Consider the following 6,000-nt stretch of genomic DNA (forward strand, 5'->3'; position numbering starts at 1 on the left):
TCAATTTGGATTCTGGTCTAAAGTAGGTATCAACGAACAATGTCTGAATCTGGCATTCACCATCTCTAAATATACTAAGGCCAAGCGCTATCTCATATATTTAGCTTTCATGTATCTATCCACTGCGTTTGATTCAGTGAACAGAACGGACCTTTGGTGAACCTCTGGTGAATTATTTACGCTGTCTGCACTCAGATCTTTCAGCCAGGATCGGTTTGAATTCACTTGGGAAACTCTCTTCTGAATTTTCTTTAAAGAGTGTGAGCCAGGGCTGCATATTGGCACCATTATTTTTTTTTTATACATTAACGGTTTAACAGGTCACCTAGCTTCTTCCCACACAGACATACCCAGAATTGCAGGCTTCCCAATTCCCATCTTATTATATGTGGACGACGTGGTATTGTTAGCCCTCATTCTAAAAGCCCTGAGACATCAGGTGGATTGTTTTGCTTCCTTTATGCATAAATTGAACCTTAATACTAATTATTCCAAGTCACATATCATGGCCTGCGGCCAGGGTAAACTAAAGCTAGACAAAATCTATATCAATGGGCATGTTTTGATGACTGTCGAGAATTTTTGTTACTTAGGATTACATTTTGTTCTACAGGGTCATGCAATCCCCATTGTGCTTAGGTCTGTGCCAAATTAAGAAAAGCTGCGGGCACAGTCTGTAACCTTATTAGACCGTAAATCAGGGGGACTGTGTCTCCACTTCTGAAAGTTTATAACTCCCAATGTTTCACTGCGGCTACCTACAGAGCGCGAGTTTGGGGCTTCTGTAAAAGCAGTTCTATCCAGGCAGAGGAAATCCCTTTTTTATCCAAGGATATTAAGTACACCGCCGTCCACCCCCACCCTCATTACCATCTTGAGCTGAACCAGGGTTTAATCGAGGATACGATCCATCTGGTGCCGCTCTCACTATGGGTTAGTATCTGGTCGAACCCAGCTGCTAAACTTTTTAGGGACATTATATCCGACTGCCTGACGTTGGACAAAGCTAGCTCCATACCTAGGTGAGTTATATAAGAGATACTCTTGGATCCCTCGGCATAACCTGGTGGTTTACTGAACCTAGTCGCATCCCCAAAAACGCCAAGACAGAGGTGAAAACATTATTCAGGTACCACCAAGCAAATAGTAGGCTGCATTCTGAGTTATTCGAACCCTCAGTGTCGCAGTATTATAGTTTTCTATATACTGACGATTCTCCTTTGTACTTGTCTCTGGATCTGTCAAGATGGGAGCGGTCCCTACTTTTCCGCTTCAGAGCTGGGACAATTTACTGGTCTCGCTTTTTTAAACATTTTTTAGACCCAGAGGGGAACAGAGTTTCCTGCTGCCCCTGTGACAATCATTCTGCCCAATCTCTATTGCACTTTATGTTATTTCGCAGTTTGCACAGCTTAGCACAAAAGCACTTTCTGAGAGAACTTTTAAGGAGGCATTCCTTCATTGCTGCAGACCTGCCCTTCTACACTTACAATATATGTGCTCACCAGAAATTGATTTTCATGTTTACGCCACTGATTTTAACGTTTACGCCTTCCTGAAAGCAGCACTTAGGGCTAGACATACTGTGAGAAGTTGGCCAGATATATGCTGTCCACTAGTTCTAGTGGGCACCTTGTATCAGTCTAAACCACCCCTTATGGTGATTGGTTAAAGACAACCTTTATTGAAAGCTATCCTAGTGGTAGCTATGGAGAGCAGCCTTCAGGCTAAGTCTTGAAGGAATGTAAAGCAGCTTGTAATACCAGTCTATAATCTCCTGAATGATCAAATGAAAGGACAACCACACCAGGTATATATTTAAAATATATGTATTTAAGAGAAAACACACCCCTCTAGTCTCTTTATGAGACTGGAGTTCAAAGTACTTAATTTACAAGTTAGCAATCAACAGTAATAGCACAAATACACGTTTGGGCCCTAGGGGCGTCCCAAACCATATACCAATAAAGTGGTATAAGAACCACGACTGAACTAAACACAAGGCCTAGAGCCTTTAGAATCGCTGGGACCCCAAGGAACCACCTAAGGTAGGGACACAGGGGACCCACGGGGGCCGTGTGCAGTGTGTAAACACAATCGCGGGTTCTCGTTAGCTTCTATGGGCAATGTCGCGGTTGGAAACTTAAAGATTAGGAACACTTAGAATCGAGTCAGGACCAAACCCTTTTAGACTTAAGAAGTTCAAGGGCTAGCACCCACGGGAGCACCGGAGTACTTGTGTTACCTCACCCAGGGAAGCCGGGTGCATAGGTGTCTTTTGGTGTCGGGCCGCATCGTCGATTATAATGGAAGCTGGCGAAGAACTGCTGCTGCCGTGAAGAGGAGAAGTGTCCGAAGGGATCCAAGCCTTGATCTAGGACGGAAGCAACCTGAAAGCAGAGGGGACAGATTCTGGGTCACTTTCCAGTGACCGACGGCAGGATGGACCAATGCCCACAGATGTCGGGTGCTTCAGGTGAGATGACGGTTGTCTTGACTCTTCAGCCACGAGGTCCAGGAGGCGTCGATGAAGTCCACGAGCCGGATTCGAGCTGTCCCACAAAGTCTGTTGAGTGCTGCGGTATCGGCGACCAGATTGTACCCAACAAGCCTTGGCAACAGCAAGTCTCATGGAAAGAAAAGAAGGACGTCGGTGCAGACCAGCAAGGTCTGAGGGACTCACCCAGCGAGGATAAGTCAGGGCATATCTGGCACAACCAGGGAAGCCCAAGTAGAAGAAGAGTTGCCTTTGTGGGGACCAACTAGCCAATGGGCTAGCGATCGCGAAGGAGCCTTGAGCGGTCGCACTGGAACCCGGCCCATGGGTCACTCGTGGAGTGGAGGCCAGAGATCTTCGGTGCAGTCAATGCTCAAGGCTGGGGCTTCTCGGAGCCCAAAGCAGAACTTCAGGGATAAACAGGAAGTTGATGTACCAGCAATAGTACGCGGTGCCCAGGGGTCACGGTTCCTCATCACATACGATAGCCACGGGCCTCAGCTTTGCTGTGGACTCAGGGTAGCCTCGGAAAAGTCAGGAAATCCACCTCTGGGGATGCAGAGACTTCGGTGTCCAGCGGGAGCTTCGGAATTGCAGACCGGACAGTTGCTTCTTTGGTGCCTGCCAAGCAGGGGAGTCACTCCTTGACTCCAAGGGAGATTTCTTCAGTCTTCTAGTCAGGATAGAACGTCGAAGGTCCAGGATATATATTGCAGAGTTTCGTCCAGGGTAATCTAAAGTCGCAAGGACTGGGTTCCCATACTTATACTAAGTTTGGGGGTTGGACATACTCTAGGGACCCACCTATGGAAGGGTTTGGAAAGAGGGGTGGTTACAACCACTTCCTTTGTCCAGTTTCATGCCAGAGCAGGGGCAGGTAGCCCCTTCAACCGGTTTGAACTGGACTATGCACAGGGACACCAAGTGTGCCCCCAGTGCAGGACTTCAAAGCACCAGAGTGTGCTCCCGCCCAGCCCCAATACACATCTGCCTGTCTGGGGAGGTGGTTACACCTCCCTGGGACAGGAAACCTATTGTCCAGGCCTCCCCTGCTGAAGTTTCGGTCAGCAGCAGGAGGCCAGACCCGTGTCTGTGTCAGAGACATCCATTTTGTGATGCCTGGGCTGTAGAAAGACCTACCGGGTTAGACTAGTGTGAACATGTCTCTCCCTCTAGAAGGGTGGAATGCTACCCCCGCAGCCAGAACTGGAGGGGGGGGGGGTAGTATTCCAAAGCGTTTGACACCAAACACAACAGGTTTCCATGCAGCCATCCCAAAGTTAGCATTTACCGCGAGGTTATAATGCACTTAAGAGTATATGGTCAGGCTGCACCACAAACAGCATCAGAGGAGATACTCCGAACGCTGCAGAGGGGCTCTGCTCATGCAGGGCCACCCTCTCACATAAAAAACAAGCGCTCTGCCTTCAGGATTGTTAAGGCCTGCCATAGGAGTGACTTATAGGTTTTATATGTGTGTGCAATGGTAGTGATATAGGTAGCCTATACCACTGTAAGGGGTGCAAGCACACCCTTACTCAGGCTGCAGTAGCAGACCTGTGGTGTCATTTTGGAGTGATTCCCAGGGGTGGCATAACACATGCTTCAGCCCCTGGTAGGCCTCTGAGGTACCTATGCCCTAGGTACATAGTATACCATATACTAGGGGCTTATACGGCACTCCAGAATCCAATTAGAAATGTACCTAATGTACATGGAAACCATTTTAGAGAGGAAGCAGCTAGACTGTGGTCCTGGTTAGCAGGGCCACAGCCAGACTAAGGTCGAAAAACTGTGAAACGCCAGCAAAAAGTGGGGGTACCCATATGAAGCAGATCCTACTCTCCTACACAACACCCCCCCCCACCCCCCAAATGCAGGTACATTAAACTAACCGTGACCAGTTGAGTCTTCATGTTCTAAGTGGAAATACCTAGAGAGTCCATCTGCATTGACATGGTTACTCCCAGGTCTATGTTCCACTGTAAAGTCCATCCCCTGTAGGGAAATGGATCACCCAAGCAGTTTGGGGTTTTCACCCTTCATTTGTTTTAGCCATAAGAGGGGCTTATGGTCTGTCTGAACAAGGAAGTGAGTACCAAACAAGTATGGCCTCAACTTCTTCATAGCCCAAACCACAGCAAAAGCCGTCCTCTCAATGGCTGACCAACGTTTCTCTCTAGGGGTCAGCCTTCTGCTTATAAAAGCTACTGGCTGATCCTGACCTTCATCATTCAATTGTGACAGTACAGCCCCTACCCCCAATTCAGATGCATCTGTTTGGACAATGAACTTCTTGGAGTAGTCAGGACTCTGCAGAATGGGAGCAGTGCACATGGCCTGCCTCAGGTCATCAAATGCTGTTTGACAGCTAGCTGTCCACTGATCCTTTTTGGGCATTTTTTTTAGAAGTTAAGTCATTCAGGGGTGTCACTATTGAGCCATACCCCTTGACAAATCTCCTATAGTACCCAGTCAGGCCTAAGAAGGCTCTCACCTCAGTCTGGGTAGTTGGAGCAATCCATTCCATTATGGCCTGGATTTTGCTCTGCAATGGATGAACCTGGCCTCCATCTACAAGGTGGCCCAGGTACACAACCTGACTCTGCCATATGTGGCACTTAGTAGCCTTGATAGGCCTGCTTTTTGCAGAGCCTCCAAAACATTCCTCAGGTGGACCAGGTGATCCTCCCAGGTAGAGCTAAAGACAGCAATATCATCTAGATATGCTGCACTAAAGTCTTCCAGGCCAGTAAGGACTTGACTCACCAACCTTTGGAAAGTGGCAGGTGCATTCTTCAAACCAAAGGGCATTACCACAAATTGATAGTGCCCACTGGGGTTGAAAATGCTGTCTTTGGCTTTGCATCATCAGCTAGTCTGATCTGCCAGTAGCCAGCTGTCAGGTCAAATGTGTTTAGAAACTTGGCTGAGGCCAAAGTATCTATTAGCTCATCTGCGCTGGGGATGGGATGGACATCAGTCCTAGTGACTGCATTGAGACCCCTGTAGTCTACACAAAACCTCATTTCTCTCTTGCCATCTGTGGTGTGAGGTTTAGGTACCAGGACTATTGGACTAGCCCAAGGGCTAACTGAGGGTTCAATCATACCCAAATCCAACATCTTTTGACTTCTGTCCTTATACAGTCCCTGACATGGTCAGGTTGCCTGTACATCTTATTCTTCACAGGTAGACTGTCTCCAGTGTCCACTTCATGAGTGCACCAGGTGGTCTGACTTGGAGTCAGAGAAAACATATGTCTAAACTGGCTGAGAAGTTTTCTGCAGTCATTTTGTTGCTGAGCAGTGAGGCTCCCTGCCAAGGCTACACCATCAACTGCCCCATCATCAGGGTTCTGAGAGATCAGGTCAGGGAGTGGGTCACTCTCTTTCTCTTGTCCTTCATCAGTAGCCATGAGCAAGCCCATGTCTGCCCTATCAACATATGGTTTAAGTCTGTTGACATGAAGTACCCTATGGGGACTCCTAGGGGTTCCAAGG

The sequence above is a fragment of the Triturus cristatus genome, chromosome 7, assembly GCF_964204655.1.
Source record: "Triturus cristatus chromosome 7, aTriCri1.1, whole genome shotgun sequence".
Classification (NCBI taxonomy): domain Eukaryota; kingdom Metazoa; phylum Chordata; class Amphibia; order Caudata; family Salamandridae; genus Triturus; species Triturus cristatus.